Genomic DNA, 23,654 nt, shown 5'->3' on the forward strand with positions numbered 1-23,654 from the left:
AATTGAGGAGTCATGGCCAGGGTCACCAGAAGAAAATCATGTCTGAGTTTCCTAGAACTTCTCCTAAATATATTCTTAGCATATTTTTAATTACAGAGAAAAAAAAAAAAAAAAAAAGAAAAGAAAAAGTGATATACTGCTACTTTCGTCTTACATTTTAGAGGTATTGTTTTGCACCAGCTGATTATCCAAGTGCTAACTTTGGAAAACACTGTATTTTTCATAACCTGTATGTAAAACACTTTGTATAAAGTTTTAATATTAAAAAATAGTTGCAGAAAACTTTAGAACATCTAGCTCACAAACTAACAACAGCAACAAAAAAGATAAAAAAGAGGAAAAAAGGGTTGTAGTGGGTAGTCATTACTAATTGTTAAGTGCTACCCTGTACTTTTAAGCTTTAATGAGTACACAAAATGGCACAAGGATCTACTGTCCAAATAATGAATGCTCCAGTAAGGAGCTGTATGATAGCTGAACTGAGGAAAGGAAAGAATCAATCTTTAAGTTTAAATCCAACAGTAATTCTATTTTATTTTAAAGACTAAAGGCATCCTTTCTTCAAAAGTATTTAAGATGTCAAAGTGTAATCAACAGAAAGGATGTGCCTTGTATCTTTGTATATGGAAAGCTTACTTGGTTCTTTCCTGCAAGACGTGAACTAATGTGAAAAATAGACTCTTAGTTCTTCACTTCAGAAGATTTCTGAAGATATAGATATTTTTAAGCACAGGAATAGTTTGCACTGATGACATTATTTATTTATTTGGAGATTTTGAGTGGGACTAACCCCTGAGAAAATGTTCCATATTTGTGTTTTCTTATTAAAATATTGATCTTGACAAGTGGAAAAAACAGAACTCCACTTCTGACTACGCTTGGTCCTGGCACAACAGAATTTTTAGTGATCTTCAGGAATGGATATTTACAAGCTGAAAGTCCTGTATGAGGAAAAAGGAATTCTGAACAAAAAGACTTGCTGTACTTATAACAATAACAATATATTAATTGAAAAATTTTTATATCAACTCTACTTAAGCCTCTAAAGATTAGGTATGTTGTTAAATAAGATTAGATCTGAGAATAATATCAGCCCATGTATGAGAATTTTTAGACTGGGAATTGTATGTCTGTGAGTAAAATTTGGCTACATTCTCTGCTGCTCCAGCTCTACTTTTATTTAATTAATATATACCATAAGAGAATTAGGCACTAGTGTGTTTTTTTTTTTCTTTATTTCTTTCTTTTTTCTTTTCGATTATATATTTCAGCATTTAGCCCATTGTAATTTTAATGCTTGAATGGTAAAGCATTCATCTGCTATGTTATTATCATTGCTGCTGCTGCTGTTACAACTATTACTATTATTATTATTTCATATTGAGACTTTAGTTTTTTTTTTTTTGTTAGTATTTACACTTTGTAACCCATTCCAGTAAACTAATTATAGATACCATTCTCTCATGCAGTGACAAGTGACAGAGTACAAAAGCCAAATGTAGAAAGCTGGTTACTTAGTAAGATTTTCAAAATTTCAGCACAAAATCCTCAGAGACAAACACTTTTCTACAATTCCCATAAAGTTCACCCTGAAAAAAAATCAGTCAAACAAACAAACAAACACACACAATAAAATGGAGTCTGCAAATGACTTTCTGCTGAATCACTATATTTATGTCCTTAACTGTCTTTACAAATCTGTGCTAAAGTGGGTCCTGACTGACTTTTCTGGGTAAAGTTTATGCATCTGAAATCTAAATCTATTCCTATGGGGAAAAAATTATCAGTCTTTGTATAGGATTTTAGAACACTAAAGAACACACTTTTCTACAGTACCCTTCTTTCATATTTTCTTGATATAATAGCATGATCTGTAGTAATCTGCTTTAAATTAAATCACATTTGAGCAACAGTTTCTGTAGTCCTTTGGCTTTGTGAAAGATAACACTATTGTCCTGCCAAACAGCTCTTTTCATGAGTCCACCCATCCCAAAGGAAAAGAAGCTTAGGAGAAATTACCATCAAGCAGGTGCACAGCTGGATTTGCCCTTGGCCAATTCTGTTCCATTTTTTTGCTAATGACTTGGTTGGTAGAAAAGAAGGTACAATATATGTTATCTCTGACATCAAACTGGGAGGATTACCACCTCTTTCATGGGCTGGTTCAAATTTCAATTACACCTTGACAAAAGACAAGTAGAAATGTCTATACTTCATCAAAGATAAATCAAATGCACAAATGGGAAATGACTGGCTAAGGCAATATAGGGGAGCAAAGGGTCTTTCACAAAGTATGTGCAAATCAGTGTCATGGGCTCAGTCATACTTTTCGTCTCAAACCTTCTTTCCCACTTATTGAATAAGGCGCATCTCTCAAGCTGTGATGATTATTCCATCTGCTCAATTACCTTGTCTAGCTGAAAGAAACATAGAGATAATCCCAAAGTTAAGGCAATGTATCAGAGACGTAATAAGGTGAGCTGTTGAGCTTCTCTCTTTGTGTCTGTCATCACATCCTAACTATGCTTTTCACTTGAATGAACTTGTTTATATTTTGCCTGCAAATCTTTTATGTGCATTAAGAATGAATTAATAAATTCCAGTAAATATTGGCTGTGTCTATTACAGTGAATCCAATGCACTCTGGACATTGATTTCCTAGACACCAAAGTCTATGCTTGTAGTAGTAACTTCATTACTCTAGAGCAGTACATCTCAAACAAAACTAATAATGGGTGCCTGACCTGTCCTAAACCATGCACAGGAACTGGATTGGAGAACCACAGATAGGATGGGACGAAATTGTTTCTCGGACCATGCCAAGGAGTTGGTATGGCTGTGTAACGATACTGGCAATTGTGTCTCAGCATCTAGCAGTATTCCTGGATGTTGTTTCATGTATGGGAGTACAATGCTCCTAACCAATTTATTTTTTCATGCCACAGCGGGTAGAAAACAATTAAGGTTTAAGTACTCTCAGAAGACCATGGTCCCTTTGTTGGTTCAAGAATCTCCAGAGTACTCCTGCTCTAAGCTGAAAGGCTGATAATTCAAGTTGACAAGTGAGTTGGAAAATGTGTCCTTTGTGAAATATCAGTCAGATCCTGTTGAAAAACATCCTAAAAATGGAAAGAGGATCTAAGAATGGGCGTTGTCTTGAACTAGTTAAAGCTAACTTTAAGATGCTATTGAAAAGTATGTAAATTTTAGTTACTTTGGCAAGTATAACTATCAATATTGTATGAAAGACCATGAGTACCTTGGTCAGGATTGGTAATGCCTCGAGAAGAGTGCTTTTTCCACTGTTGGGTTAACAGTCTTAAAATACGATGTGAACAAAATACATCACAGTCTAGGAGAGAGCCCAAAGACGGTACAGAGATTTAAAAGATATGATCTACCAGGAAAGCTTGAAATAACAGTATTTGCTCAGTCTAGATAAGTAGAGGCTGAGTCATGAAATGATCTTCTTGTGTTTAAAAGCTGTTATAAAAAGATAGTGAGCAATTGTTCTCTGGGCAAGGGCAAGATGACATTAACTCAATTTGGATCAAGGAATATTTAAACTGAATACCAGAAAGCTATTGCTATCTGGATGGTAAATGCTCAGTCTATCTAGAAAATGTCTTCTCGTTGTCTGTCTTTAAGAATTGTAAGCAAACTACTGTCACAGAAAGTTTTCACTTGATTTGGCCTCCATTAATGTAGTTGATTCATGTCTTGGGTTCCTTTCCTTTCCCCACTTCTATGCCTATGATTTGATGGTGGAATCTCATTCATTCCCATTCAGAAGTATAGGAACAAGAATAGCATGTTTAGCTCCTCTTTCAATTTTATCTCATGTATGAGAAATCACTGTAGAATTAGTGTCTTACATGTCACAAAAAGACATGTATTCTGTACAAATTGCAGCCAATTCAGAAGAGCACTGCTGCAATCATGGGATACCATAAGAGAAAGAACAGTGCACAAATCCCTAGATAAATTCAGCTGAATTGCAGTTTAAATGTTGAGGGTATTATTGTCAGTTTGTTGGTGCTAATTAGGAAAGTATAAAGCCTTTTATAGCCTGACATTGTATAAGGTAAATTTCAGTCTAAAATACTTTCTAAAGGAGATCAGTTGCTTGAGGTTTAATTGGATCCTAGGGTTGGTAAATATAACAGATGTTGTGTACTACTTCAGTTCAGCTGAAGAGAGGCTGAAGATTGTCTCACTGTGACCAATAGGACCTACCATTTAATTTCAATTATGTCATGCTGCTCAGTTTTATGCCTTCAGGTTGTTAATATTAGCAAGCCAAATATTATTTCATTTCATAGGAAGTATTGCCATTTTTTTTTTTTTTTGGATGAAAAGGAAGGGAAAAACATGCAGCACTGGGCTTTCAGACATAAAAAGACTTTATTCATTGAGGCACTGCATTCATATGAAGAATTATTCTTCTGAACTTTTGCAAAACTTCATAAAAATTTGCTGGTATTTTTATTTTTTATATTGAAACCCAGGATTTTCAAAAGTTTCTGCCCAGAGATGCTACAGTCTTCATAATTAGAGAGTGTCATTCTGGCTAACAAGCTACTCTTAGCAGACCTTTATATTTTGAAAGGAAGGAAAATGGCTTTACCTTGACCTTATCAAATAGCAATTGAGCTTTACAACAGACTGCTGTACTGATCATCTTCACTGGCTTGTTCTTGCAAAAGCTGTAGCAAAAGAAAACCTCTGGAGTAACAGCTTCTCCAGCCAGTAAGGTATTTACTTATTTTGTGTTCAGGTGAAGTTCCACTCTGATACTAGGTTAACTGGATGAGGAACTGTTCATTCTGAGATAACTTCCTGCCTCAGCTGCATTATCAAGCCACTCTTTTGATTGAGATAGTTTTCCACCAAAGTTCTCTCTAACAAGTTCTACACTTTTATACTCATCCCTTGTTTAAAATGTTTGAGGAAACTCAAAAGTCTGTCATTCTTCATAAAACTCAACAAATCGTTACTATCTTTAGTAAAGCACTGCATATCAATTATCTAAAATGTTAAAGGAGAAAAACTGAAACTGCAGAGCTGTCTGTAAATACTTAAAGATTACTGATCTCATTTACTGTTACTATGCTTTCATGAGCAAACATATCGTGTAGACAGAAATGTCTAATTTCACAATGTGTCACCAAGTTGGGGCAAGTCATCCAAATGACATAATTAAAATGCCGTGGTCCTTATCTGGAGTGGAGGTTAAAGTCTTCAATCTCCTAGAATGATTTTGTGTTCTCTAAAAGCCCTTGGACATGCTGAGAACATAAAATAAAGGTTATAGAGGTAGCTTTGCCATCTCCAGTGTTCAGCAACACCTCCTGAGGGGGGAACCTGCTTGCTTGGTCTTAATACAATCCAGTAACATACACTGTAAACTGACTCCTCAAGATCATGAATAAACATAGTAAGTGAATAAACTATGATGCAGTAGCTAAGAGGCATAGCTGAGGACTGTCATGAAGTGGTAGGTCATTGCCAATTCTGTCAGCCTGGTATGGGTGTCAACACAGTAATACCATGATGCTTGATCTGTCCAACCAGGTGTTCTCCGAGACACGGAAAACACCCTGTCCTTGGGACACCCTGTCCTTCTGACCACGGAAACAGGTTTGACTCCTGGGAGGTGGTCAGAGAAACATCTGGTTTATTGTTCTTGTCTGCTGATAGTGAACAAGCACAATACTGTGATGAGGACTTGTTGTCAGCCCCAGTCAAAGTATTTGCCCCCCTTGGTTTTCCTTTCCCTGTTACTTGACCCTCCTTTTTCCTGTTCTTGTCCCTCCCTTTCTCTACACCAATTTCCTCCAAACAAGTGGTCTGGCAAACTGTAGTTAGATACATTTTCCACATAGATCCCAGCTTTGATACATTTGTACCCAAATTCAATACTTCAAATGCTGTAATGAACACAATTTGGGTCTTACAAGGTATTGTTGATATGGTCACATAGGCATTGCTGGGCTTGCAAGAACCTGCTTCCTGGAAGACCTTGGTATTCCCCCTCACTTTGCTCAATCATTTCTGACATAATTCCCCATTAATGATCTGCCAAACCTGTCTGTCCCTTCCACTACCTGGAGCTTTCATCAGTTTCTTATGTTGGTGTCTGGCACATATATCAATTTCTCATATCATATCCCGTAGTTTTCCACATCCTGTTAAGCTAGCTTCACTTCAGGGCAAGGCCTTGCCAACAGCCTAGTCTTTCACCTGCCAGCCTAACATGCACATATTGAATGTGATACATCTACTGTATAGCCTGTATGTCTCTTTTCTTTCTGTGAAAATAGATGGATAGAAAAAGGTAGATAGGAACTTTCCCTACTTTCTGTTTACATACATAAATGCACAAGGAGCCTGATAATCGACCCAGAAAAGGAGCCAGTAAATCGTGTTCTCTCTCGTAACCTCAGAGTTCCTGGCATCAAAATTCACTTTGAGTCATGGTAATGTCTCTTAGATTATAACATGATCTTTACACTTCTGCATACTAGTATCGCTAACTTAGTTTTATCCATTCAAATATACAGATCATATCTACTGCTCTTATATGAAAATGGCTGTTTTACAGTAAGATGCCCAAAATTCAAAGGGGAAGGCATTAATAAACCTTACCATATTTTAAAGGTTTAAGTACAATAAAAAGAAAAAAAAAAAAAGAAAAAAAAAAGGAGGTCTTGCTATCTAACAGACCTGAGATCTGACAACGTTCTTGACAGTACAACTTTGTTTGAAGATTTATGTGTACTACAATATTTTAAATTATACCTATTTCTGTATGCCAGATTCAATATTGGAAGAATGAGTTACCTGAGTTTTTCAGGAAGAGCATATTGCTAGCGAACTTGTTCTGTGTTAAGTCTTTATGAAACATGTATTAAGAATACCCTGACCTTACAGATTTAACTAGTCCCTCTGCACAATCTCTTATCAAGCACAAGGAAGAACAATCGTAAATGACATGTGGATTGATCTCTGGGAGTGCAATCCACTGAGAATACATTTTACAAAAGCCAATATACGTCTGAGCTTTGATAACTTTACATACTTCTTTTTCCCAAATCAGTAGTTTTTCAAGGTATGAGTGATACTTACCTAGGTAAGCTCAGGCATATATTTATTTACCCTGTTATGGAGTTCACTCTTAGACATCTCGTGGGATATGACTAACACTCAGTGCAGGTAGAAAGGGAATCATGTATGACATATTTTACAGGTGTACCAATTTCTCTGAATGCTGCCCTTATACTTTTTTTCCATGTACACAGGCCACCTGAAATGAAGGCAAGGCTTAGAATACACAATAATGTGTACTATTAGCACAAAATATTATGTACTCAGAGTTTATATGTTGTTGTCAGTAATGAGTTGAAGTATCTAAAGAGATCCAAAAGTATTATTTTTTCTACAAATGCTATGTCTCTTGTATTTTAGATCATTCCATGTCTGGTGGTAGAATTGGTACTCAGTTTTAATGGCATTGTGGTAAATTAATACAGGATTTCTATAACTAAACAAAAACTGAGATACATTGTAATTTGGTGTAATCAAAATGCAGTTCATTACCAAAAGATTCCTTCAGTTTTAAATTCCTCTGGTCTCTGTGTTATTTCCTGTTTGATTTTTTGCTGCTTAGAACAGAACCTCTTCAGGTTGCATTCCTTTTCATGTTTTTATAATCACTGTCACACAGACTGCTAGCAGAAACAAACAATAATACAATATAACCTTGCACAGAAAAACGTGCAATAATTAATCAAAGGCAGCAGAAATATGTTACCCACAAATTAAAGCCTCTATTATCTACAGAGAACTTTAAAGAACCGGACAGATATCCTTTGAAGTTATAAAGTCTGGCAAACAGTTAAACAGTTCTGCTCTTTGTCCACTCTGATGACCCATTAGAGTATGCTTCACAAAATGTCAGCTCACAAGTAATAAAAAAGAGACTAAAAACCAATATAGGAAGATGTTTCAGATTCATTCTTTGAAGGATTTTCTAGTTTCTCCCTTCCTGAGCTTCTCTGTCAAACTGTTCTTATTAATACACTGAGACAATGAGTTTTGATGGCATTGATCCTACACATCCTACACATTAATCCTACATTGAGATCCTACACTGAGAGACATGCTTGCATCCTGGCATTCTATTTCCTTGAATAAGACATACAGAAGTAAGTTATGAAGTACTGTTATACCACAGTAATAAGGAAAAAGGGCAGTGTGGAAGTACATTGCTTTAATTATTTTAGAATAGCACTGGGAATTGGGACCAGTGTGTGTTTGGAGATGTGAGAATGTGGGCAATATCTGCTGCCTGTGTCAAGGCTGACTGATTTAGACTGGTCTGTCCCATTTCTATACATGAAGAAACCAGCTGGCACAGGTGGGTGTGGAGGAGCCTCTGTGTCCACTGTGTGTCCACAGTGTTTATTTTTCTCTCAATTTCACTGTATTTATCAATTTAAAGTACTTTAATTGCACCTATGTTGAAGATATGGTAAAACATCACAAGTACGAAGGGATTCTGAGAAGCAGCAATCTCCTCTCCTTGAAAATATATGTACAAATTATAATCAAGGTTTTGAAACCTTTTTCCCTGAAACTTACTTTCATCTTCACTCTGTATTTATGTTCTTTTCCAGTATAGAGTAATACAGATATTTTTTTTTTCTTTCAACATATTCTTTCAAATATGCCTATGTCAGATTTATATATTTCTTTAAAAATACCTGTAAGCTATTTGTATAATCTATTTGTATACTTGTAAATTTATTTTATTAAGAAAAATAGAGCTGGAAAAATGCCTTTCCTCCTTTAAATAAGTATATTCATGTTTCAATTAAAACATGATCCTAAACCTTAAGGAGAAAAAATATTTTATATTTCCTTTTTGCATACGAAGAAATGCAAACTAATTATAATGCATTATAATGCATATTGTACTTGTTTCTTACTTAAAATCATGGAGAAGTAAAAAAGAACTGCCATTTTGCTTAGAGTGTTTCAGAAATAACCCTTACAATCTCTTGTAAGGTCATTAGCTACTTAACTGCATTATATCTTAATTACTACATTAAATATGTTAACTAGTTACTACATTAACTACAGGAAGACATGGACAGCATGTGGTGACAACAGCATTCAGAGTCAGTACATGGTGGTTGGGAAGCATTGGGAGACAACTCTCACAGGCTGAGGGGAAACCTTCCACTGAGTCAGCAGATCCTGGATAGAGGCGGAGCACACAACGGACAAAGCAAGGCTAGGAGAGCAGGGTTTGCTCAGAGAAGGCTCAGGTAGGACCTTGTTGCTGTCTACAACCACCTAACCAGATGATAGAGAAGACTGAGCCAGACTCCCCCTGAAAATACTGAGGAACAGGTGGAGCAGCAGTGGACACAAGTCACAACATGGGAAATTCTGGTTAGATATGAAGTTATTGTTGTTGTTTTTAATTTTTATTTTTTATTATGGTTATTTTTTAAATTATTATTCTTTTTATTTACTTATTTATTTTTTAGCAGGAGGGTCAAATACTGGGCCAGACTGCCCAGAAAAGTTATTCCATTCTGTGATTCTGTGACTGCCAGGAACTTCAGATATAGTATTTTTCAGACCTTTATTCCCACATCTAATTCCCACAGTAAATGAATGTAACTACTTTATGCACTTGTGTGCACTTAATGTTTCTTAAAAATAAACTTTAAATATGTACATGTATGAAACAAACTTCATGCATTTTTTTCTTTATATGAAATATTGCCGTAACAGACATTTAGGACACCCCAACAGCCTGAATACACATTTTTGGGGCCTTACAGGGGAATAAAGAAAATCTTTGTAAGGTTAAAACTCTGTGTTTTTTATAGAGATACAACTTCAAACAGAATCTCATTCTGAGAAGGTTGTGAGTTTCATTGTAAGTGAAAAGGGTCTTGGACAACTGAAGTTTTTCAAATGTATTTCTAAAATTCAGTGAGGTACATTAAGGGACAATGAGGGGTTTGATATGACTTTTCTGTCTGAGTAGAACCTCATTAAGCATTTAAATAATTTTTGTATCGTAACGTGTTTTGAAACTGAGGATGAAAATCTTGTATCAGGAGAGGTCCTCTTTCCCTTGTCAAAAACTGCATGGTTCTGCAGGTCAGGAAGTGGCAGGCAGTTTGTGATTATCCTAGTTTCTACCACCTGAATCACAAACTGCCTGCCACTTCCTGAAACAGTGAGTCCCTGGCATGGGACTGAACTGCTCTGTCCTAACTCTCCGGAGAAGAAGGTAAGTAGAGGCCAGATGGTGCTCAGTTTGCTCTTTGTTTCCTACACATTTTTTGTGGATTGAGGCAATGAGGTTGAGGACATTCTGCTTGCATGGGGCAGGGGGTAACCAGCTTTCCCAGAGTGTGGGACCAGACAAACTTTTCTTCTCAGACAAAGATAGTTTTGCTTATTTATGTAGATTTATTTATGTTATTTATTTATGTTGTATTGATCTGTACATTTCCATTAATGAGGCTCATAGTTTAGCTTTTTGTTTGTTACTTAAATTTAAACCTGTGATTGTCACAGGTATTCATTCTTATATAAGTTATCTTCATAGTTGTGTTTACTTCAAGTGACTGCATTCCTGATTTTGGTTTATGTTGTTCATCTATTACAAATTATTTCAGATGAAGTTACTCTACAATAGTAAAGTATTACTAGTAAGGTAACTTCAGTAGTAAATATAAGTTGCATTCTGTGTTTGATGGGAGTCATCTGGGACTAAAGAATTGGTTTTGCATCTGAAAATAGTGCCTAAGATGAGAAGAATTCTGTCTCTCAGAGGAATTATCTTTCAAAGTTGTCAAGTCATTAGATCTGATTTATTTCTCAAATGATCTCTCTCTGTGGATTAACTGAATTGATTCTCTATTTAAATTATCCAACAGCATTTTAAGTTTAGTGAAGGACATTAATAAATTGTTTGTTGTTTGTGAATGTGTCCCAAATGAAAAGAAGTATCATAGAGTTGTTAGAAAGTGAGCTCACTTGTCATCTTCTTCAAATTTTTTATTTGCTTTTCTTTAATGTTCAGCCTCTCTCTGAGTCCATGCATCCAAGCCACTTCACTGATGCTTCAGGTGACTCAGCTCACAGAAACTTATGGCATAATTGGGATAGACTAGTAGTGAAAATGAAGTCTTGCCATCCCAGGTGTATCTTTAAGTTGCATTTTGCATTATTCAACTACAACGGCTACAAGTTTGTATGCACTTAACTGCAGGACTATCACCTTTCCTCTCGCTATCAGTGCACTGAGTGCACTAATAGGCTTTAATAGCCCTGCCTGCTCACACGGTGCCCCTGCTCTTGCCCACAGCCCCAGAACCCTACTGCAGCAGAGTCCCCAGGCCCTGCCTGAGCTATACTGCTGCTCTTGGGACATGCACCACCACCTTGCCATGTCTGGGACCTTGCTACCAGTCCCCAGGCACTATCTGGGGCTCTTCTGAGTTTCTCTGCAAAGCAGAAACCTGCGATCCAACAGTCTTTAACTTGTACAACCCTGCATCTCTGTATTATGCTCCTGATGTATATGGTTCTCCTGCAAAGGGTTACAAAAGGGTATAAGGGTCCAAAAACTTGTTTTGAATAAGGGACTTCTACACTACAGAGAAATAGGAAATTTAAGGATTTCATTCAGTAGCTGCTTTACCCACTGCTTTGTTTACTTGCATACAAGCAGAGAGACTTATCAGCTACTAGAAAATAGTTTATCTTTTACAATCTAAGACCTCTTTGTATTAAGACTACACTAAATAATTGAGGAGATGATTTTAAATTTTTGTTTTGGTTTGGTTTTGATGGGGATTTTGTTGTTGTTAAAAACAGAAGCAAATTCTTTACCTTCTGGTATTTACTACTACTAAAACTAAGTTGCAGCAACATTGCACCTATGAGTCACATGAAAGAAAAATATATGTTTCTGCCAAGAATACCGTAGAAAAAATTAATCCCTATAGTTGTTATCAATATATACATTAACAATGCTATTAGGAAGGATGGCGTTCTGTTGGATATGTTGTATGTGGTAAAGCTATGAGGTATGATGGGGCAGGGGTGGGTGTGGGAAAGGGGGGATGAGTGTAACATCTGCTCATATTAAGATTCTGTAGCTGCTGAGTACATATGTCCCTTATTTATGTTCCCCAATGATTTTCCAACATTCGTTTAATTATTTTAAAACTAGGTTCAGAGATGTTAGTCTTCAAGATTTTCTTTAGTGACATCCTGCAATGGGATGTAATTTTCACATCCACATATGCGTAAGGAGACACACACACACACAAAAGATTAAAAAACAAACAAACAAAAACTTTATCAGGATCAGTATGACGTTTAACACAAAGTTGTAAGTATTTTTTATATTGTAAAACTGGGGAAAAAAGGAGAGGGTAAAACAGAATTCTGTGTGGTGTTAGCTTGTTATTCATTATTCAAATAATGCTTCTTGTTCCAGATCAGTATTTGATCATACTTAATAGCTCATGGTATAAAGGAAAGTTCATGCTGCTTGACCATTGATTGATATTTTTAGACCAAAGCTTTTGCCTGTTAACAACATTTCTATCCTCCAAATTCACCATCTCTTATGATTTCTAGGTATGAATCAAACCCATCAGAATTTCAGTGTTAAGAAGCTGTTGAGAAAGAAAAGGAGAGATGTATTTCCATAGAGAAGACCTTATTTGCATTTACAGTCAAGGAACAGCAGAGACTGTGCAATTGAGAAAATTTCGCAAGATGATGCTTGTAGAAATACTCATATACTTCTAAGGGAACTTCAGACTTTTTTGAAATAGCAGGTCTTAGAGAAGCTTGTGAAGAAGAGCTTTTCCCAACCTATGAGGACTCACCTCAAGGTGTTTGTTTACCCTTCTGGGAGGGAGGCACATTGCTGTGCAAATGGCTGTATGTTGCACTCTAAACTCTAAGATAGTGCAACAGAACGTGAAGAGAATTGCATAGGACTTTCATGTCTGGCTGCCTACCCTGGCAGTATGGATGATATTCCCCTTGCTAGACAGCTCTTGCAGGTTTTTTTTGTTTGTTTGTTTTGTTTTGTTTTTGTTTTTGTTTTTAATTTTCGCAGACATTGGCTAAGAGTCTGTGTTTGTGTCAAGAGGAAATTATTGACAAAATTGTTTATCATGACCCTTTTGGCTGATGTCAAATGTGGCAGAAAGGTTAGGTCAGAATGTAATGTTAAATTCCTCAGAACACAGACAACTTAATGCTTGGGGTAAACATCAGAGTGAATTTAACCTAATGCATTGCTGTCCCTCACCACTCCTCTCTCTCTCCCCTCCCCCCCAGATCAGTGAAGTTTTCTGGACATTATTTTCTTATGCATTAAAACGAGTTGTTGTCCCATCTGGGTAAACTGATGTGCTGTGGCATTTTGGAGCAGTCTGGAGAAAAATAATGGGCAAATAAGGTCAACAGAAAACATCAACATTACAAAAAAATATTGTGTTAGTTTTCTTGCCTATCCATTATGTCAAATATTGTATCACATAATGAACCCATGAAAATCTCAAAAACCTATGTGCTAGAAATTTTTTAAAAGAATTTGCCTATACCATGTTCTTTTTCCTTGCTTTAATGATGTTATGGCATATAAAATTGCTACAGAACTGCAAACTGTGACCTTTAGATCCATGGATCCATTATGAGGGATTTCCATTACTAGAACTGGTTTATTTGGGGAGACCAAGGAAAACTACTAGGACAAAAATCTGTACTGCAGTGTAGCTTTTTCTAGTTTACTCACAGCTTCTATTTTCATTGGAAAATATAAGTGCTCCTTACCTTTCCAAAGGAACTCATAATTTAGGCATGACTATGCCTAAATATTTCCAAGCATATAGTCACTTCAGGAACAGATGCCCTGGCCATGTCTGTGGGCTGTCAATATGAATGATTTATTTAAGGCCCCAGTGACCTATGGGAAAAGCTGCTGTGTGAGGAATTAGGTACACTCAACATGCATGGGACTGGTGGTCACTGCCTGCTTTGCTATCTTTGTTGCCGCTGGGATCCTCTGCCATACATACACCTAAATGCTGCAGGTTTCCAGAGTAACAAGGAGAAGGAAGATGCGTTACCTGGGATGAACATAGTAAAGAGGGTTCAGGATGTTTAAGGTGCTGGTAAGTGGGATGAGTAAGGATTAACAGATGCTCATAAGAAGTGATCATGATGAAGTACACAAACTTGAATAAAGACAAAATTGGTTGAAGTTGGAGGCCAACCCATACGTAACATCGTGCTGTAGGAAGGCACGTGGGCTGCTGCTTTTGTGGCTGCAGGCTGCTTAGCTGAAACACTGCTAACCTTTCTGAGGCCTTGAAAAATTAGTTACTTATATTAAACTTATATAAAGTTCCTCTGAACTGTCCTTTTCCCTTGGGCAACAAACAGTCTCTAAATTACTTCTCAGAGCTGTGCCAGGAAGTGCTTTTAAATGTTGGAAAGTACACCATATATTTCTTAAAACCTTTTCTGCTTATTTAACTCCTGGCTCACCTACCTTAGCTACAGTAGAAAAATTGCAATTTTATAATTTTGCTGTGACACATGCAGAAAAGCATGGTTCGTAATGTGAATGCACGAAAGAATCATTTATTTTCCCCAGCTATACATCACCCTTTTCTTTTTCCACTGCAATTCATTATTGATTTCTTTTTAAATACTGGAGAAAATACCTCTCTGCATTCATCATATGATTTCTTCTATTTAACAAGTGTATATGGTATATATGTAAAGATGTTGGGAGAATATGATGTAACTCGAGAACTCTCGTAGGGAAATTATCTCTCTTTTTCCCCATTGCTGTCTGTGTTACTTCAGACTCATTGTGAAACTGAAGTTCCCCAGAGCATTCTGCATAACAATTTTGTGAAGTTGATTCCTTGACATTTTCTGTGAATCTAATCAATATTCTCACATCAAAGAAAAACAAGCTCTCATGCTTATTTGTACTTGTAGAAATAAGCTTTGGAAGCCCTCATTTACCTTGTGTAGTACTTTGTGAATTAAGTGCTCCACCAAGATGCAGTATTTGTAGAGGCTAAGGCTATCCTAACTCTCTTATACATTCAAAACTGTGCTGTAGAAAATATAGTATGTTCTGTTAGAGGGGTGCTGCCCACTTATTTAAGTCCTAAATTGGCAAACTCACAGTCCAAACCCATAGCTGTTCCTCAAGAGCTTTTGTCAGCTGTTGCATGGCCCATGAGTTCACGGTTAGCAGAAGCCATCTATACCGCAATACTATCAGGAACAATCACATGCTATACAATATACAAGGTTCTAAATTGCAGAGGTGGAAATATTGAAATGTTATTTCACTCAAAAACATTTCTTTTCTGAAAGAGTAAAGGAAATATTTTTCACTGAAATCAATTTAGTGTTGAAAGGTCCAAAGAGAGATTTCCCAAGATGCTTAAGTTGAATAGGTATGCCATAATAAGTGTGATTTAAATACATTGTGTTACTGCATTCCAGTACTTACAGAAAAATATATCAATACAATAGCAATAAAGTAAAAGTCCTGAGCAGAATTATGGTTACATATTTTAGTGCACTGCTATTGTTTTATTAGTGATTATTTTTTTTTTTGCAATCAGTATTTCTAAATGCTCTACTCATGAACTGAAAAGTTAGTATGCAGACATAACCAGGAAGATACCTGTTCCCCAAAGACACTGCATCTCTGTGCAGTCAGCATCTAAAGCACAAGAAGTGTTGTGGTTGTTGTTTAACGCCGTCAGGCAGCTCAGCCCCACACAACCACTTGCCCACTGCCCCCAGCTGGGATGGGGGAGAGAACTGGAGGGGTAAAAGTGTGAGACCTCATGGGTTGAGACCAAGACAGCTCACTAGGCAAAGCAAAAGCCATGCACAAGCGCAGGAGAACAAGGAATCCATTTGCTGCTTCCCATTGGCAGGCTCAGCCATCTCCAGGAGCTCAGGGCTCACCCCACAGCACGTCTCCTTGGGAAGACAAACGCCATCACCCCAACATCCCTCCTGCCTCCTCCTTTCCCCCAGCTGCTGTTGCTGAGCACAGTGCCACACAGTGTGGGACATCCCTTTGGGCAGCCTGGGCCAGCTGTCCTGGCCGTGTCCCCTCCCAGCTCCTGGGGCACCCCCAGCCTCCTCGCTGGCCGGGCAGCACCAGGAGCAGGAGAGGCCTTGGCTCTGTGCGAGCACTGCTCTGCACCAACTGAAACATCCCCGTGTTATCACCCCTATTGTTATCAAAAATCCAAAACACTGCACTGTGCGAGACTCTGTGAAGAAAATTAACTCTGCCCCAGCCCAAACCATGACAAGTTAATATCTCTGAGACACCCCTGCCATATCACTCCAGTGGGAGGGTGATCTCCTTTCAGAATAATGGTGGAGAAATCCTGTTTTGATGTATTATGTGTGAGCTGGTATATACAGTGTTGCTCAAAGGTAGATGGTCTCATTTCTGTTTACCTGTGAAGACTACTGGCTTAGTCATCCACCTATGTGTGCTACTCACAGGGAGCTCCAGGCTGCCATCAGCTTATGCATTGACATAGTTATGATTTGGCAAGTGGGAAGCTGGGATGCTTCAGTGGGGACTGAGCAGTAAGAATACAGTCCCTCTTTAATGGTGCTGGTCTTGTCATTTGCATTAACATTGCAGTGACTTTGAATGGTATCAGACATTGCTATGTTGTAGAAAGCAATAAATACAGAGAAATTTAGGATGCCTCGTGTAAACAGAGCAGGAAGGAAAACTGAAGTAAACCCAGAGGAAACGCATGTACTTCAAATAAATAATTCCATCTTCTCTTCTGCACTTGCTTGGTTTGACACCAAACTGACCTTACTTTATGTCTCCTCATGGCTAGCAGTTGAGGACTATTCAGTAGAAAAACCGAAAGACATGCAGTCTTTGCTGTCTGGCCAGGACAAAATGCAAATCAGGGCTTTTAGGAGGTAGCTGGTTGCTGAATCTGCATCATAACACACTTGCAGAGTCTGTCTCATAAAGCATCTGTAAAAAAACTGTAGAATTGTTAATGATTGTAATGGCACCTATTAAGTTTTAGTGTAGCCGTAGTTATTTTATGCATTTTAAAACACAGTTGCTTAGGTTTCTAGGTAGAGATTTAAATGTCTATTTAGGTGGGTAGCTTGAATATGTTACCTTCACATTCTCTGGAAGTAGAATGAACCAGGCACACCAATAAACTGAGCAAGTGTGAGGTACTTATGTGCCTGAGGGACAGAGTATTTGGGATGATAGGTTTCAAACATCTTATTTGTTTTTATTGGCTCCAAAATACCAGGAAAAAGAAAAAAGTTGTTTCCTCTATCTTTTAAAAATACAAATTTACATCCATATTGGATTTAATGTTCTTTTCTGTAGCATTGGAAGATATATATATATATATATATATATATATATATATATATATATATATATTTACTTCAGACCCTGTTCTTTACAGCTTTTATTTTTTCTGTGCCTCGGTTAACCCATCTTCTCAAGTTGATGCTATACAAAAAAACAAAATGGATACAATAGTACAGTTGATAGGAACTAGAAACCTCAGCATCTATCAGAGACTCAGTATATGCAGCTGCTTTCCAAAATGCATGCATTTGTTCTACTCAGCTTGATCAAGGTATAAATCAGAGAGGAGGATTCTGCCCACTGAACATTTTAAAAAGACTGATAGAGATGCAGATGGGTTCTATAAAACAGGAGACTCTGAATCTAAATGTGAAATGAAATATAGATGAAAATGCCTTGCCTCAGACAGTTTAAATATTAACATCAATATCTCTTGGATGAAAAAGACCAGTATTTTGTGGTTGTGACATTTCCTACAGTTACAAAACAAGCAGATTTCTTAGGGATAGTTCTGAACTATATGGAAAATAAATCTATTTTGTAAATGGTGGTATGATTTTGTATTCAATGCAGCCTAAATTGTTAAGTTCCATTATAAGTCTACATTTTGGGGTTTGAAAATAAAGAATTAAAAACTTTTAATGGCTTTAGAAATAGGTGTCTGTTATGCCATGCTCAGATTCTGCAATAACTGTTGAGTAGACTTACCTGTTTTCATTGCTTATGTAAATTTTTTTTTCAGAATCAAACACTTTATACAGATGGAGATTATAAATGTTCTCTTTGTCCTAGATAACAAATCCACTATTTCTAATAGAATTGGATAGCATTAATAATGTGAAACTTTTCCACCATCTGGTGAAGAAATCTTGTGGGAAACTTTTTAACAGAAAACAAGGTCTGATTTGTAAATACTGACTCAAACTCAGATATTCTGGGTTTTGGGTGTTCTTAAAATGAACAGTAGATGGCTTCAGAGGATATTCCCACCAGTGAACAACCACTGCAGATAATAGCAGAAGGCAGCCACAGATCATACAGAACAATCCCCAAATATTGTTATGGGAATATCAGGTTTTCCTTTTGGCATACACTGCTATTAAAATAAAATAAAATAAAATAACATAAAAAAAAACAGCCTGTTTGCCTAAAATACTCTGTCAAAATTCTCCAAATAAAGTCTAAAGCCATACGGTTAGGATTTGTGTTTGGCTGGATTACACTGAATGTCCACTGAGTTTAGTGTCTCCCATGAGAGTGAAGCTGGTAGCACAGTTGTAGGTAAAGGGTTTCTGAAGAGGGGGAGTGTTTAGTGAAGTTTCTTCCATGAGCCTTTCCAACTCCTGTTAATCTGTTGTATTCACAATACTGTGGTGAATAATAACTGATGCATCTTTCTTCTGCAAGTCTACAAACTGTCTTTCAACACATAATGCTGTCTTTCATCACATTGTAGCAATGAGTTCATCATTTAGGTGTGCATTTCTTGTTAAAGTCATTTGTGCCTTTAAAGTAACGAGCATTTATTTCATGGAATATTTACTCACTGTTATCTCTTTTGTGACAATCATGACTTCATAGGTCTGTAGCATAATCCACCCCTCCCTGCAAACGTTTCTTATGCAGCTGAACCTCTGCTGAGTTTTCTTTCTCCTCATTCAGTAACTGTTCAGTAACTTTGTTCATTTTTGCCACCTTCTCTTTGCTTTTCTATTCTACCTCCTTTTTTTTTTTTTTTTTGAGATGTGATGGCTAGATCTGTACCACAGCAACATTTTCTCCTTTGTCAAGGGGTTGGGGAGTGGGGTGGTGACAACACACAAAAAAACAAGCCCATAAACATTGTATTATCTTCATTATTGTAGTTAAGCAGTTAAAACCACAGTTCCTGTAAATGGTATTATTTTTGAAAGTCTTGGGCCTTTCAGAATATTTTTATATGTGAAGATATGCCCATATCTGCTTGACAACAAAACAAAACAAAAAAACACTTTTAATATTTGGATAGACTGATGTAAATATCTTCAAATTTTACATATACAGGAACTGTTTGAATTGTCTCACCTTTGGAGTAACTCCAGTGTTTGGTCACAGTATTGTGTCTTGTGTAAACAATGAAGAAAAGTTTTTTTTTTTTTTCCCCACATATGTGTGTGTATACATAAATACATAAGAAAGTCTCTGTGTTCTTCATTCTTAAAAAAAAAAAAAAGTAAATGCTACTTCAGAAAAAAAATAGATCCCCAAATGAACCATATTTTAATATATTAATAGATTTAACATTTTCTTCTTAAAATATTAGAGATAGCTAGTCTTTTGGCCTGTTCTTAGCAATGTCATTTCTCTCAAAACTTGAGATGAAGTAAGAACATACTCATCTCTTGCATTTCAAGTAACTTCCTTTGTAATATTCAAATTATAAAATGTATCAGTAGTCATTTTTGCTATTGGATTTTATAGACAGAAAGTGATGAAGTTAACTGTAGCATAGGAGACCAGCTTTCTTCATGGTCCAAGATGTTATAGAATAAAATAATCACTTGTTTACTACGAAGTAGCTGATACCCTGCTGTTCCAAGATCTATCTTCCTTCCTTCCTTCCTTCCTTCCTTCCTTCCTTCCTTCCTTCCTTCCTTCCTTCCTTCCTTCCTTCCTTCCTTCCTTCCTTCCTTCCTTCCTTCCTTCCTTCCTTCCTTCCTTCCTTCCTTCCTTCCTTCCTTCCTTCCTTCCTTCCTTCCTTTCTCTCTCTCTCTCTGTCTCTCTCTCTCTCTTTCTCCTTCTCTCTTTCTCTCTTTCTCCTTCACTATTGTTCATCAGTTAATTATATCTGTAAGAAGGGATTGTTAATTTCATTTCCCCCCTGTGATTTCCTATATAGAATAATAGAATTCATTGCTATGTAAATATATAAGAATCAGGCAAATCATTTCAAATGATGTGCTTCTGAGGAAAAGAAAAAAAAAAGATTATGAAATCTAGTGGCCCTTTTTCTTATGCTATATCATCTTTTTTCTTCTCCTTACATACATCTGCATATGTACATGAATACACTCATGTCAGTTTCTTTGTCTAGCCTCAGAGAGCAATAAATTTTATCACCTGGAAATTCAGGTAATAAAAAGCTAAGGAATTAGTTACATCAGATAGATGGAATGAGGCCATTTATAAATGCCTCATGTTTTCCTTTCTAGTAAAGGAAAAAAATGCAGGGTACTAACTCCATGCACAGAAACAGTCTCCTCAGAGCTCATTTGCATGTTGGAGAACTATTGTACGTATATGTGCTGACCATCAAATGAGAGCCATCAGGGACTTGCAGGTTTGCTGAATCAGAGCAACACATTGCAGGTCTAATGCCTCCCTAGCTCCTGTGATGATGGATATTGACAAGCTGCCTGTTTTTGTTGCTAATTTGTTTTCTGATTTATAGCTCTTTTGTGTGCATTTCACTTTTATATATGATATATTTCCACTGTTGATGCTGTCTGCCTTCTGCTCACAATAGTGTTCCTGTGTCCCAACAGATTCATGTGTTTGTGGCAATGCAAGAGACAGAAGTGATGGCTCTTCTCCTAGGATGCAGCTTTTAAATTATCTCTTACAGCCCAAGCAACACAAAAAATGTTTTTTTCAAGTGGTCATGGTTCCAAAGGAATTTTCCTTTTCAGAGGCTTATTTAATGCATCTGTTTTCTAGGGTGTGCAAACTGCAAAAGGTCATAATCTGCAGGTGCAAATACATTCACCATACTTCTCTGGAGTACAGCTTGATTCTGATGTAAGTAAGCTGAAGGTCTTAACCATAACCTCATTTGCTCTTTCCTGTTGAAATGTTACATTACTTTGAATGCAAAATTTTATCTCCAAAAAGGAGTAAGCACAAAATAAAAGATGAGAGAGAGAAATGGAAGCAGAAATTAGAGCAATTAATATTGCCAGCTGTGACTAAAGCTGCTATGAATATGGTGATTCCAGAGCATTTAGCATATTTATATGAAAAGGTATCTTAAATATCTGTTATATAATGATATGACTTCCCATATAAAATTTGATTACACAGAATTAAATATAACTACATTCCATGCAGCAAAATAAAGGTAAAGCTAGGAGGGGAGCAAACTTGGGATATTCTTCCTGCAAGAATTTAGAAGTGTGAGAAAATAAGCTAAAATATTTTTATCTGTCTCCTAAAGCCTCTACATTTCTTTTTTGAAAAAAAAAAAAAAATAAGGAAGAACTTTCTTAACTATTCTGTCGATGGACTCTAGATTCTGCAAAAATTAGCTTTAAAAATGATACTCCATTCGAGACTCAGCTGAAAGAGCTGGAACTTGGTGGTGGGACAAATTAGCTTTTTGTACTTCCAAATTCCAAGTTATTCAACTTCTGGAGACCTGAAAACATAGGGAAGAGTTACCATATTACTATATGTAGTAGCATATGAAAGCATATGAAAGTAGCATGAGGTCAGACATACATCTGATAGAACCCTGGTCAGAGTCTGACAGACACCCCAGTTCTAATGAAAGACTGCTTTTGAGGAATGGTAGTTCCCAAGTAACTTTCTGTTTTTTAATTTCTTTTCAGTAAATTCTATTTTTTTTTTTCCTAGAAAAAAAATGATGCCATTACGAATAAAACAAAAACTGAGGGTTAGTAGCAAGGCATCTGCATTGGCTTAAAGGCTTCTTTCTCTGTATGCCACTAAGCATACTCCACCAGCTAGACTCCCCTTGTCTGTAGCTTTCTCTATTCTATTTTTAACACGTTTGTCTTAGGCACTGAAATCTTCCTCCAGCTCACAAATGCACAAATGCCCTGCTGAGGAATAAGGTCGATCACATCCTGTGAATAACTATATTATTTATTTTTCATTGACTCATCTTAGTTTTGTAACTGGTGCATAGCAGTATACTATATAACTTCTCATACTGCTCATTCTAATTGCATGTCTCAGAGTCAAAGCTGTGGGTCTGCCTGCACAACTGAAACAAATAAAAGATCAATTTATGATGAATTAATTGTGCAAAGTGAGGGATAGCACCTGCAAACTCTTCCAACCCAATTATCCGGATCTCTTGGTACCTACCCCCAGAGGCAGGTTTTGCCCCTGCTGCAGGCTGTGGAAGTACATTGTGAAAATAATTGATAGAGGCATGGAGTGGTATTCAGGCCTTGAGATACTGAATTTGGAAGATCTTTTAGCTGACTTTTTATTTTTTTTATTTCTATTTATTTATTTATTTATTTCATGTCACATAACACCAATTTTAAATCAATACTTTTTTTTTTTTTTTTTTTTTTTCCAACAGAAAGGAAGGAGGAAGGCTGAATTCCCCTTTGTTACATGCAGATTAGCTCTCTGCTTGCTGTCAATATACACATCAGCTAGACAAAGTTCGGACAGCACTCTTTTAAAGGTCTGTGCCAGTTTACAGCTTGTCCTTTTTCATGTCATTTTCAGTGGCTTTTGGTACCCTTCTTATTGCTTTATTTAACCTTTATTCTCTGGCTTGCATTTGTCCCGATCAATGGTAAGTGCACACCTTTCTGTTCTGGACTCTCTGTGGACTATAACAGGGTTTTGTTCACTTGATTGAGTTGTTCTATTATCGCTATTTCTGTTTTCTCTCTTAAAGCTTGGCTTTCCTTAATTCACTTTAAACAAACATCTGAATAGCTGTAAAGGGCTGATGATACCAATCCTGTCAAGATCCCATTGATCTTCTAGCTGAAGCTGCTGGAAGATAAGCTGGCTGGTTTCTCTCAGTACTTTGGTTTTTAATTTTCTGATTATTTTGATAGCTTAGTAGTTTTTGTAGCAATGCAGGTTAAATCATCCTTGCATTTTCATGTACACCTTCTTTCTGTGCAAGTCCCAGCCAATATGGCACTGTCAGAAAGTGTTAGATACAGCTTTTTATGTTGTCTGAAACAGTTTCTCAACTGCAAGCTGGAAATAACAGTTTGAAAGCCTGTGTCCCGGACTGAGTTTACCATGTTGTGTTAACACTTATCTTCATTATGGTTATTTCTGCCAAATGTTTTCTGCTTTTCAGACAGTTCCAGTTTTCCTGAAGGGAAAGATCTGTTGGGCATTATCTGTGGAGGTAAATAACTGACCATAAATAATGTGAGAGGAGAGAATTAGCTTGCAATGGGTTGTATTTATTTAT

General features: G+C 36.7%; 1 long non-coding RNA gene across 4 annotated transcripts in view; it reads left to right on the plus strand.

Moving 5' to 3' along the window:
* Nucleotides 1-23,654, plus strand: part of LOC106019880 (uncharacterized) — a 187,607-nt gene that overhangs the window by 150,142 nt on the left and 13,811 nt on the right. For all 4 annotated transcript variants that reach the window (XR_011808448.1, XR_011808449.1, XR_011808447.1 and 1 more), the window contains 3 exons: nt 21,176-21,256; nt 22,791-22,898; nt 23,538-23,588. This is a non-coding gene — a long non-coding RNA (uncharacterized lncRNA). The remainder of the gene's footprint in view (nt 1-21,175; nt 21,257-22,790; nt 22,899-23,537; nt 23,589-23,654) is intronic.

This window comes from Anas platyrhynchos, chromosome 3, assembly GCF_047663525.1.
Source record: "Anas platyrhynchos isolate ZD024472 breed Pekin duck chromosome 3, IASCAAS_PekinDuck_T2T, whole genome shotgun sequence".
NCBI lineage: Eukaryota > Metazoa > Chordata > Aves > Anseriformes > Anatidae > Anas > Anas platyrhynchos.